This window comes from Quercus robur, chromosome 10 (assembly GCF_932294415.1).
Source record: "Quercus robur chromosome 10, dhQueRobu3.1, whole genome shotgun sequence".
NCBI lineage: Eukaryota > Viridiplantae > Streptophyta > Magnoliopsida > Fagales > Fagaceae > Quercus > Quercus robur.
Genome location: NC_065543.1, coordinates 42,900,868 through 42,914,732, shown reverse-complemented (window position 1 = coordinate 42,914,732; position 13,865 = coordinate 42,900,868).

The window sequence follows — 13,865 nt, the reverse complement described above, 5'->3', positions numbered from 1 at the left end:
CCTTGGTGTCACACTGCTTTTGTTTTTGTTTTTTATTTTTTATTTTTTTGCTATTTCACACAACCCTACTTTTTTGGTAATTTCACCGTTGTATCCTGGGGTACACGTGGGCTTAACCTGAGATAACATTCACGGTTTGCACGTGACAGACAGAAGATTCTATAAATATTAGATTTCCTTTTACACAATTTTTGGGGAAATTAAGATTTTTTAGTTTTTGTGGGCAGATTCAATAAGTCCGTGTTTTTTGTATAGAAGATATATCGGCCACCATATCCCAAAGTCAACTTTCAAGTAAAAGTTTTTCATTCTCCTTAAAAAAAAAAAAAAAATTTCAAGTAAAAGTGAAAAATAATTATTGGAGGAGTAATGTTAGGGACACCCAATTTGGCACAACTTTATTCTATGGGCAAAACTTAGGTACAGATCCTTAGGTGCAATAACTTAGGTTTCTTTCTTAAAATTCTGACACGTGTCTATTTAATAACCACAGCTAATGGCGTTAATCACCAAAAAAAAAAAAAACTCTATTCCCCTGAAATCAAAGAAACGCAGAGAATGCCAAAGGTCTTTCAGCCCACCATGGACGGCTTCTCAAGCTCTTCTCTCTGCAAACCAAATCACCACAACTGAGCAATGGCAGCACTAGATTCAAAGAAAGGAGGATCCAAAGCCCACATGCACAAGGAGGATCCAAAGCCCACAAAGGAAGAGAAAGTTGATTTCTTTAACCTTCGCTGTCCCATACCCTATGAAGAAATCCACCGCGAAGCTTCAGTTTGTACTCTCCAGCCATCAAAGTTTTCAACTTTTTTCAATAATGCATTATGGGTCTTAGTTTAATCTTACTATTTTCATGTTTTTTTCTCCTCCTTTTTATTATTCACCGATTTGTTCTGTTTTGGGTCTGGGCTAAGAGAGAAGCTTGAGGGAGCTAACCATGGTGGATCAGCTAATCTTTCATTCTCTCATCTTGATTTATCTCCACTTCATTCCCTCTCTCTAACCCTCTTAGATCTTGTAATCTCTCTCTTTGATCTATCTTTTCTATGCTAAATTTTCTTTCAATAATTTAACGGGTCTACTGTCTATGTTTGGGTTTCAATAATTCAATGGTTTTATGCTGCGTCCTGTGCAAATTGGTTCGTGCTTCAGATGAATTTTCTAACTGGAGATAGTTGGTCTTTAACGCCGTTTAATGAAAATGTTAATGAGACACGTGTCAGCGTTTTAAGAAGGGAACCTGAGGTACTGCACCTAAAGTACTGTACCTAAGTTTTACCCTTATACTATAACTCGTCAAGTGATGAGTTATGATTGGTAAGGGTGTGATAGTTGGCCATATGAGGAGTGAGGACACATATTTACCAATCACAATTCGTTATATGGCAAGTTGTGCCAAATTCGATGTCCCTTAGCATTACTCTTATTAGAAAGATTAAAAAAAAAAATACTTGAAAAAGAGGATAAATTCTGGAAACAACTGGATAATAAAGGTCTATTTATTGATTAAAAATTTCGATATTAAGTAAAAAACTTATGATACTAATATTTTAGAGACAAATTGAAAGCTACAAAAACAAATATTTCATGAATCATGAAGAGTCCTTTTTTTTATTTTTATAAAAGAAATAATAATAAAAAATAAGTTTATTTAAAAAAATTATATTGGAGGGTCAAATTCTAGTACATTTTTAAATCTTAATAATTTCATTATAGGAATGAAATATATGGTGTGGAATATATATTCATTCAAGTGCATGCCGTTGCTCATGGTTTATCTTGTTTTGTTTTAATGTTTCAAATTATAGTGTATGAATGGAGGATGGTCCACCACAGTTTCATTCTTCTATTTTAGCAGATTCTGATGTTATTCATTGAATAAAAGGCATTACGTTGATTCTGAAAAAAGAAAAAAAAAGTGATGCTTTAATGGTCTCTTATAGTTTCTTTTGCAGTGTTTTTATGTACGTGGCTTGAATCACACTTCTCTACTTCTCTACTATCTACCTATAAATTCTCGAGAAATATTTTTGTCTACAACATTTTTATAATAAATTTTAAATGACAGAATGTTATTCGCATGTTATTGTTGGCTAAAATGTAATTTCAATCATAGGTAAACCAATAACAATTTACCTCCAATTATTTAGCACTTCTCATGAATCCCCCAATTATCTTAAAGTAGTATAAATCAATATTGATACCTAATAATTATCTAATATTATAGCTTTCTTTCGTTACTAGCAAAGGTCAAGGTAATATTAGTAGCACAATTAAGCATTTAGTTTATCTTTAGATTACAGGCAAGTTATTGCTTATTTCTTTTTTTCTTTTTTTGAGAAAGAAGTTATTGCTTATTTCAGTTGAAAAACATCGCAACTTTCCATAAAAACACTTTATTTCCTTTCACAGTCACATGTGTAATTTACATCATATTTATTTCCTCCTTTGTTACTTTGGTAAAACGGATTTTTTTTTTTTTTAGTTCATCTTAAATAACCAGACTGGGTCTTTTTTTTTTTTCTCTAGTTATTCAATAATATAATACGCTTTTTTTTTTTTTTGCTGAAAATAATAATAAATATGTATGGTCCAAGTCCAAGATCCGAAGATGTGTGATTGATTAAACCGTGATGGTGATGCAGCTGTAAGTGAGGCTTCGTGGAGTGGCAAGCAGTATAAAAACGCTCATAGTTTAAATAAACGTGGACAAAAAAAACACCTCTCATGCGACATAAATATAAATCTATGTTGGTGGTCAAATGTTGCTTCTTGCTCAAGCAAATATCTGCGTGTCGCTGTCGTTCGTCAATTTTTTACGATTTGATAATTGTAAATCCCGTAATAAACGGACTAAGATTTTGTCGTTTATAATTTTTTTTTTCCCTATAATATAAATGTTTTTTTTTTTTTTTTCTTGTTCTCTTTTTTGTTAAGAGTCTGATTGGAAACAATTTATTTAGCTAAAATTAACATTTTTATGTTAAAAGTATTGTAGATAAAAATTAAAGGTAGTCAAAATAGTACAGTGAAATATATGAATAATACCAAAAAGTGCAATGAGATTATAAATAGTAGCAAAAATAAGTTAAATAATAAAAAAACTGATTTTTTTTAAGCTAATACCAGCCACAACCTAAATGGGTGATGATAAATAAATAGTGTTACTCTTACTCTTGAGTCTACTAAGTCTACTAATCTATGACCGTTTTGATTATATCCTCTTTATCTTATGTTTAAGATTTTAGATTTTGTTCCTAAAGTTAGCATACTTTTTTATTATTATTATTTGATAATTACAATTGGGGTGGGAGGATTTAATTTTGAATGTCCCTGTTAAAAATACTAGAATGTGCTAATTGAGCTATAAGATCATTAGCATTGACATACATTTTTAATTGTGTCCTTTTGGTCAAATTAAAAGTTAAAACATACCATGAGAATTATAATACATCACATATAAATATAACATATATAAAAATTAAAATAATTCTCTAAAAAAAATTGTATACATAAAGTAAAAAAGAAAAAGAAAAAGTGTATTTTTTCTGTGCTTTCTTAACATCTAAATGAAAATTGATAGTTCCACCCTACCACCACATAAAAAACATATAGAGTGATCTTTTCTATGGTAAATAGTTCATTTCAAAGTTAAGATTTTAATTCTCAAATCTTATAGTATATAAACTCTCATGCTATTTAAGTGGAGTATTTAAATGGTATGATACTAAAAAAATATAAAAATAAAAACTTTAAATTTATAATATCTAATATAAATCAAGAAATTGATATATAATTAAAATTGAAATAATCTTTTTCAATGCACTACCTCTCACCATCGTATAGTGAGTTAGCAAATCCGAATTTTTAAGTGGGATTGGACTAATCCTTAGGCTTTTATTATGCCCACTCAATATTTTTCTTTTGATGACATGGGCCTAGACCAAGTGAGTGCCCATTTAACCCAAACACATCACATACCCATTAATGCTTGGGTTTTCAACTTTGATAATGGGCTTCATAATTTTGTAATCCGAAGAAGAAGTTCGGCATCTTTCTTCAAAACCCCATTTTGTGTGATTATGGGCCTGTATTGGGGGAAGACCGCTTCATAAGAGATGAGAGAAATATTGTTAAGTCGTGAGCTTGGATACTTTGTGGAGAAAATATGGGTTTTGAGCCCAATATATGTTGCAAGAGAAACATGGGCCATGAGTCCATTCCGTGATGTAGATAAAGTAAGGGTTATGAGCCTAATTCATGGAGTTTAAAAACGTAGTCGGTGAGTCTAATTTGTGAAGTGAATAAATGTGGGCCATAAGTCCAATTTGTTAGGCATGAAATCTTTTGACAAAAATTCTGGTCAAAGTGATTGAATGAATTTTGGACCTTTTATAAACTTGGCCCACTATTTTTAATTATAAAACATGTCATAATTTGCCAAGTAGAGTTGCGGCACGTAACCATTAAAAAACAAAGAAGAAGAAATTTTAGGTTTTAACACATAGAAAATCAGTAATTGGCTTTTGTTTGTAGCATGGCAAAGCAATTTTGTCTACTAGTATACATTATACAATTGCAAAACGACTTTCTTTTTTTCAATGAATGGCAAAATGACTTTTTGTACTAAATTGTAAATCTATAAATCTATATAAAATCGAATACGTTTGACTTTTGCTAGAATTATTTTAATATACATCTTTATTTTAATTAAAGTCTTAAACCCTCTATTAAAATCTTAATACATTATATTTTTTTAGATAGTTTTTTTTTTTTTTTTGCTAAAATATTTTCTTTAGATGGTAGAATTCTATATTCAAATATAATCATAATAAATGTCTAATACTAAAATATATACTTCCATTTACAAACGCAATTATAATAAATATTTATTAATAGTAACTACTATGATTATTAAATTTCATATTTAGACTAAAAAAAATTATTGATGCGGATTTGGGCTCAAAATTGGTTTGGATTATGGGTGACTTACAAACTCACTTTGGCTAGATGGCCCATTCACCTTCGGCTTTGGTGATAGTGGACCAAGCTCTATACCAGTCTCTTTCATTTCACAAGAAGGCCCCCTAAAGGAATTGTTTATTCAAATGGTCTTGAGGGTGCTGCGTTAGCATATTTTGGTAGGAAAATGCATGCATTGCATGTAGTAAGGTATTGCTATCATGAGGTTTGAAAAGACTGTCGCTAGAAGTAAACAGGAGCTTGGACATTGAACGCACAAGCTGGGAGAAGACTTTCGCTTGCGCGGATTTTCTCTGACTCAAAGAGGTGATCGAACAAAGACAGGTTTTGCTCGTCACATCTTGTTTTGCTTCACCCTGCCCTGAATGTATATATATATATATATATTTTTTTTTTTTTTTATTATCATTTTTCAAAAAACATCTCTTCTACTCTCTTAATATTCTCACGATTACCATTTTTCTTATATTTCGTATTTATCTGATCGTTTATTATAATTAGAGTTTGTTTGGGATGTAATGAAATGTTCAGCTAATTTGAGTTTTTAGCTTCTTTTTTGTATTATTTATGAGTCTCATTATACTATTCAGTTAACTTTTAACTTCTTTTTTTTAATACTTTTAACAAAAAGTTTTCAATTTTAGCTAAATAAGTTATTCCTAAACGAACCCTTAGTAAAACATCTTCAAACCAATCTAAACCCGACCTACTCCATTTTCAAAAAAGAGACAAAATTGGAACAAGACATCTATGATCTAACCCTATCTCACCTCATTGCCATCCATAAACGTTATACGCAATGAACTTAAGATTATAACGAAATTAAAGTTAGAAGTAGCCATGCATGATGCAAGCATGAGCCAAAGGAAAGACTAGCCTAGACATGCATAGGTTCAAGGTTGAAGAGAGATCTAAGATTTGACAAGATGTTCTTGGCATTTCCTTTTAAAGTAAAACCGACATTTGGCATAGGAGAACTCTTCTAGAATTATAGTGATGGAAAAGCAATTAGAGGCTTTGATAGGCTTCCACCTACTTAAAAAAAAAAATCGCTGAATATGAATATGACTTCCACCTACTCAAATTGTAGGCTAACATAAGTACCTATCATATCTAAACTAAGATTTGGATAATGCCCAACATAGTAAAGTTAATGTCTGTTACATTGGACGGGCATGAGAGTGACACGTGTTGTGTCCATGTCTCACAATAATGGCCCTGCCAAGACTCAAAGCAATTCAGGAGAAGGGAAGAAATGGGGGGTAAATATTGATTTGAATCATTTTGAAGAACTCAAAGCAATTCAAGAGAAGGGAGAAAATGATAACAATTTATTATGACTTTTAGATTGAAGTCCATTCCAAATGCATAAGCTGAAAAATGTAGCCAGAATTACAATTGATTGGATGTGGCTCGGTAATACGTGCTTTATTAGAAAATATTCAAAAATTACCAATTTTGTGCCAACTATTCAGGTCAGTTTATGTATAATAGAAAAATGTGTAAAATTTGAACAATTTTGTAAAAAATGACCTACATCAATTTGTGTATAATTATGTAAATTTATAAGTCTGTTATAATAACTATTTAAATTTATACTGACACTATTCATTTTGTATTTAGTTACATGTTAGGGACATATTTTATGTAATTAGTTAATCCTTTGACAAAATACATTTTACTTGTAATTGGGTAGATCTAGAATGCGTTTAAGATTTCAAGAAACATGTTGTTCAAGTCAAGTGTTAAAACCACGAAGATCTGACTAAAAAACAAGTGAAGAAGAGCTGTTCATTAAATCTCGACAGCAATCTCGACATAAAGACTTTTATCAAGATTTAATGTTGAAACTCGACAGAAGTTGTATCTGTCGAGAATTATGAAACTAGACTTTTCAAATCTGATTACATGCATATGCTTATGTATTTGTGTAAGGTTTCTTTTCTCACAACCCTAGACATATATAATGATTATTTTAAGGGTCATCACAGAGGATGCAAGAATAATACATGCATTTGTGTGACCAGAGGCAGAAATTGCTCCAGTTCATCATTCTCTCTGAAGAAGTTATTGCATCTTTATGCCAAGGGTTTTGTGATCAAGGAGTTTCCTGATCTTTATTGTTGATGAACTAAAGAACTTTGCAGCTAACATCTTCTTCAAATTGGTGGAGTTAGTCGCATATTGGGATCCGTGCATCATTGATTAGTTATGTACTGGGATTCGTGCATTGAACGGAGAGATTGCCACTACAATACAAGTTTAATTAGGTATTGAGATAAGGGTTCAATTATAGGTTGGTATTTCGGGATAGGCCAAAGGGTTTGGTAAGATTCTTTTTACATGTAACCACTTGTGATTGATAATAGTGGATTCTCGGGAGTGGTGACCTTAAATTCACCTGGTAGGGTTTTGTTTCGGTGGTTTTCTCCATTCGTAAACAAATCACCTGTGTCAAATTTAATTTCTGTTGCATTTAGTTATTTGATGATTTATTTGTATTACCACGCAATTGCATGTAATTTGACTAATTAATTAACTTGGGTAATTAATTAATTTGCAAGGGGCAGTGGCCGCTCCAATAATTTTGTTCAGGGTGTTCCTTAGGAAGCATAAATTACACAATCTTATTTCTTTTTAGCTTTTAGGTAATTAGGTTTGATTCAATATTATTAATTCTATTTCGTTCCGGTCGTAACGACAGGAAAATACCGTGCCGGTAAACAAATCGAAACAGTAACCCACCCTATTCCATTTCAGAAAAAATTTCAAGTCATTCCGGTCTATTCCGGGTTTTTCGGGGTGTTTCAATAAATACCGACCAAAATTTATAAATTAAAAAAAAAAGTCCAAAAAACCTTAAAAGGAAAAAAAAATGAAAAGAAATGAAATGAACAAAGGTACCTGTATAGCTAAAAAAAAATTGTATTGAGAAATTTGAGACTTAAAACTTGAGAAGAGGCATTGTTGCACTGGTACTAGTAGAAGACACAGAAGTTACGAACAAGGAGGAAGGCAAAACGTAGATGTAAAAGTGTAGATGAAGATATGATAAAATTTAAAAGTATGAAATGTAAAAATTAAGGAGACAGAAGACGTGTGTGGTTAAGAATAAACAAGAAAAAATAATTAAAAATGAGAAGTAAGTAATATATGTCTAGTGAGGAAAAACAATACAGTAATAAAAAATAATAAAATGTTGAAAATTGTGTTATATTAAGCAGTGTGTTTAGTCGAAAGAATCAAGCCACTGCCTAGCTTGTAGTAGTTCTATTATAATTTTTTTTTTCCAAATTTTAGTTCAATTTTTTTTTTTTTTTTTATAGTTTTTCCTTTTTGCTTGAAAGACCCCAATATATTGTTAAGTTGCTCAAATTATGGACCAAAATTTAATTTTATTGGCATAAAAAAAATTCAAGGTGGTCCCAAATTTTTTTTTAAAGGTAAATAGATATAAAATTTTAAATTATTATATATATACTTTTTTTTTTAAGGTCAGGGTGATCCTGGGACCACTTTGGCCATAAGGTGGCACCGCCACTGGCAATGGGTCAACTCATTTTAACCCAACAAGTTATTTATTCTTTCTTTACGTAGGATGAAAAAAGAGGGTAGATGATAGTTGATGTGTGTGAAGAAAAAGAAATAATTTAAAAAATTAAGAAAAATTGATATTTTAATAATATATATTGTAAAATAGATAATTTGATATGAGATGTTTTGAAAAATGGGTATGTAAAATTTTAAAAAAATAAGTAAATTTTTATGCTAAAATAGATAAAAAATTTACACAAATTAATGTGAATGCTCTAAAATTTGTGTACGAATGGCACTCAAATTTAGAACCATCACGGTCGCCAATAAATAATGCTGGTCCAAAATATTTCCAGAGTTCCTCTAATAAACGAATTTTTCACCTAAAAAAAAAAAGAAGATATATATTTTTTGGCACCCTTTCACCGTGTGGGCTTGACTAGCTTTAGTCTTATATTGCCTACCTCATCAAACATGGTCCAAGGTTATTGCACATTATGTCATTATGTTAAGTCTCCAGAATCATTGAAAGGTACGGACTCTCCGACCTTTTGGCCGTAGAATAAATTCAAGTGGAGCTTTTTCTTCAATAGCTAGGAGACTAGCATGGACAACTACCATATACAATCCATGGAATGAAATCAATGGAGAGATTGGTTAGAACTCTTCGAAGGGAATTGAGATTTGAGATGGTCATAAACCCAAAGTAGCTTATGTCAAATTGCCAGAATAGAGCTTGTTATCATGGTTTTTCTGTTCACCTTTGCCTGCCTATCTTGCAATAAAATTGAGAATTTATAAGATTCTGAATACAAAGAAGGGACTAAATTAAAGCACCTCATATGTCATACCTCCTTTCACTAAACCCAATCCAAAAAGCAACATATGTGGTGGCAGCAATCCCCACTTGGCAGACCCTGGCCCAAGAAAGTTTTAGATTTGGGACAAGAGGCATGTTGCAATGAATGTATTAGAGCACTGAACGCAAGTCAAACTTTGTCCTAACATTTTACCTAATTTTGATCGAAGAAAGATACATCAAAATGAATTCATAATGCTTCAAAAATGTGTATAAAAAACGAGTTTAATTTGCATTTCCGGGTTAAAAAAAAAAAGAAAAAAAAAGGGAAAACTCATGGATTACACCCAATTCAGAAAAATAAAAATATTCAAAGGAAACTTTAAGAACCCAATCTAGTGGTTAGAGGAAGAGTTAATTGTTGATTAGGAAAATGGTTTCTCATTGTAGGGTTTGTGAACTTTTAAAAATGAAAAAGTGGTGGAAAAGTTTTGAAATCCTACTTTATGCAGTTGGCGTGGTGGTGAGATAGGAAGAACACATGCTTTCTTTCCTGCAACACATCATTAAACATAATCATAGTGTCAACATGCCCTTTCTCTTTTTTATTTTCACCTAAATCTGCCCTACTAGCTATGCCAGGGTATAAAGTTGCTACGTGAATGGTGGGCGTTTCCATCATTATTCTTGCCTTTGGCCATGGGTATAGAGAGCAAGCAATCTTCAATTCTTGCGGCCAAAACATTCCTTTCCCTTGCATGAGATGCTCTCTATATTTTTTAGATAATTCAGACAGTTACGACAAGAATGGAGGATTTGAATACTGAATGTTTTCATTGAAAATACTAGAATGTGTCATCTAATTAAGTTATAAGATTCTTGACAGTTTACTTATTTCTTTTTTTTTTTTTTTTTTTTTCTTGCAGTCACAGACATATATTATTGCCAATTGTCAATTGTTGACAGTACCATTTCTACTAATTGAATGGGCAGCTGGAAATTTGGGTATTTGAAATGCTGCATTGTCCATGCTTAAACATAAATATTCAATATTTATAGTCCAAAGTCCAAACCATTGCCAATCTATGTACCTTGGCAGGTGGAAGTATCAATAAAAATTGCCATGATTGAAATGTCACATTAACTATGCCAATCAAGGAAGGTGGCAAAAAGCATTCTGACGGTGAGGTGCTTTGTAGGTTATTTGTTATTTTAATAGGGAAAAGGAAAAAGTTTGTGATACCTAATGTGAATGTTTTAGTGATACAAATTAAAGGTCCTATTCCCATAATTGAGGTGGTCCAAAATATACTCTTTGGACTTGACGTTGAAGATTAAGATGATATTCAAACTTACCAATCGAAATTAAGTTATAAAAGATAAAATCTAATTAAAATAAAAAGGAAACTAATTAAATATTCAAATATATGACACCATCCAATATGACTAGTTCTATATAAACAAGCACACCAATCGAGTCCTAGCTATAGCTATTTAATTTTAGTTGTTGTGAGAAAGCGTCTTATTATTAAAAATAAAAATAGTAACCAAAAACAAAGAAGAAGGAATGTATAAAATATTAAGCTTTATACATATGATTAACGTGTGGCATAAGAACACAAGTTAAAGAATAACAAATATTCAATTATGAGTTGTGATACACATTTCTTGAATAAAAAATGTGGGGGCTAGCCAATCAACAGGCCCATTAAGGTCAGAATCGTTGGGCCTGCGTCCCATCCGAGGATGCACATCCGTCCGAGGAGGCCGGGTCAGGTCATAAGGTTAATTATTGAGGGAGGGTGATGGTCAATATCACAAAAGTAGAGTTCCGTGTTCGTCCGAGGACGCCATACTCCTCGGCGGTATGCGTCCGAGGACGATCAGGATGCGGTTTTATTACAACCGGATCTCGGAATTACATCACCACTAAAGATGGAATAACAGACCAAGGGTAAGAAAGAAAAGGCAAACAAATATCTATAACTACAGCTGCCTCCGCATTAATTATCTCTCAACCAACTCTCTGGCCGCATTAATGTAGAGGTGATACCTGAACAGTAAGGAGGCAGCCTTACAGCTGCCCATAAGAAGTTCCAGGAGGTGCTAGATGGGACAGAAAGAAATCCCCAGAACCCAACCTACACATGGGTGGTGAGGATGGAACACGGAAGATGGTATATAAACTGAAAGAAGAACACGCCAAAAGGGAGAGGCAAGAAAAAAAGAAAGAAAGAAAGCATAGACTGAAGAAGAAGAACGTAAAAAAACAAAAGAACTATATCGAATACCTAAACAAACTATCGTTGTGCCAGCTATGAGCCTTCAGTATACGTGAGGGTGAATCTTTTCATTACATAAAAGTTAATCTAGTTCTTAACACCCACGCTTTAAAAATTATATTGTTTGGACCTATTTACGTGCGAACCCAATATCATTTTGGGTCGCTACAAATCGAGTCCTTACAAAAAATATTTTTAAAATAATTTTTTTAGTTTATATACACAATCTATTGTGGCTTTTTGTGCTTTTCTTCATAATTTTTTTAGGGTCATGTTAATGTAGACATACATTAATTATCTATTTTATGATACTTTTATGGGAAATTGAAAAAAACCATAAAAAAAATTTAGTCGCTTTTTCATTTTTCTCATAAAAAATTTCTTTAAATGGTTTACTAATGTATGCCCTAAGGGCATACGTTAGTAAAACCATTTTTTTAATACAATATTAGTTGTACTTGTGAAGTGACTATCATACTAAGGATGCTTAGTGGTATTAGATATATTTTTAAATGTATTCATGCATAAGTATGGATCACTTAATAGATTGACCAAAATGGCCAAATACCACTGTTGGCCGAAATTTTTAGCAATCTACCATTGTTTGCAAAATAATTAGCAACCTATCATCTTTTTTGAGTTTTAGCAATCTACCATTGTTTGCAAAAATTTAAGCAATCTACCACTGAGATATAAAAGCTAATATGTTGTTTATGTTAAGTCCAGACAAAAATACCGACTTTGAATTGATCATGATCCTAAATTGTAGTTTTGTGGCTATCACCAAAGGAAAATTCAAATTCTTTTATCCAGTTTTAGGTTGGAAATGAATGAGGTATAACTTTGTTTTCTTCTCAAAGTAAAATGCCTTCTTGAACATAAAAGTAAGGGGTATCACTCGTGGTCAATCCGTCAATGGCTCATTGGCTCTAAAGTCTAGCTAGTTGTATCTTCCAATCGATCCTTCACATTGAGGTGGGTAAAGACTAGAATTCAAACCACAAGATGGATATATTCATACTGCGTATGTAATGAGAGAGAATTTAAGGGCATCTAACTAATGGGTTAGGTTGGAAACTTGGAATCTATGTTGCAACAACTAGAGATAGACCTTCCACAAGGGCATTTTACTTTTGGGTCTCGTTTTGTTGACTTCGTGGATTCTATTTGCCCGTTTGAGTTTCGAAGTTTTTTCAATGCATAGAATTGTATGATTCATTGAAAAGCTAGGCAAACCAAGGTTTTGTTAGTTAATGGGTTCTCTTAGGATAATTATTAGGGTAAATTGTAAATTGTACCCCTAAAGTTTGAGAGTGTTTAGATTTTACACTTTGAAATTTCAAACTTTGGATTTTACCTCCTGAAATTTGGGGTATTTGAATTTTACACCTTGAAATTTCAAACTTTAGATTTTATCCCCTAAAATTAGGGAGAATTTGGATTTTACACCCCCAAATTCTGAAACTTTAAGGTATAAAATTCAAATACTCCCAAACTTTAGAAAGTAAAATCAAATCACCCCCTAAAATATAGGGGATAAAATCCAAATTCTGAAATGTTAAAGTGTAAAATCCAAACAACCCCAAACATTAAGGGATAAAATCCAAATTTTAAAACTTTAGGGTATAAAATCCAATCATCCCCAAACTTTAGGGGTGTAATTTTCAATTTACCCTAATTATTAACAAATTATTTTAGGAAATTTTTTATAGCACTTTTATGAGAAAATATAAAAAGTTGTTAAAACATTAATTACTTTTTTTTTCTTTTTTTATAAATTTTTTCTAAAATGGTTTATTAATGAATACCCTTAGAGCATTCGTTAATATTTTTTAAAGAAAAAAAAATATTATTCTTTGGAGTATATTAATTTGGATGTTGTTACGTGAAGTAGGAAATTCATATATAAGGGCTAAAAACTAGTATTCAAACTAATGTAGCAGTTAAGCAGTATATGACCAACGACACTTGGGTCTCTGGCCTGTGGGCACCTTCTATTGTACAACAATTCAGTAATAGTTTTTGGCATTTTTTCTAAAACATAAGACCCTACTGTACAACAATTACAACAATTCAATAATAGTTTGTGGCCTGTGGGCACCTCCTACTGTACACAGACCCTATATTTAAATGAAATTCGTACACGAGTTTCTGTCTAAATTTTGAAATCTTATATTCCGAATAAATAAATACTTTAAATACTTGAATAATTTTTTTTTTTTTTTTTTGAGTAAAATGAATAACTTGATTTGATTTTGAAACTT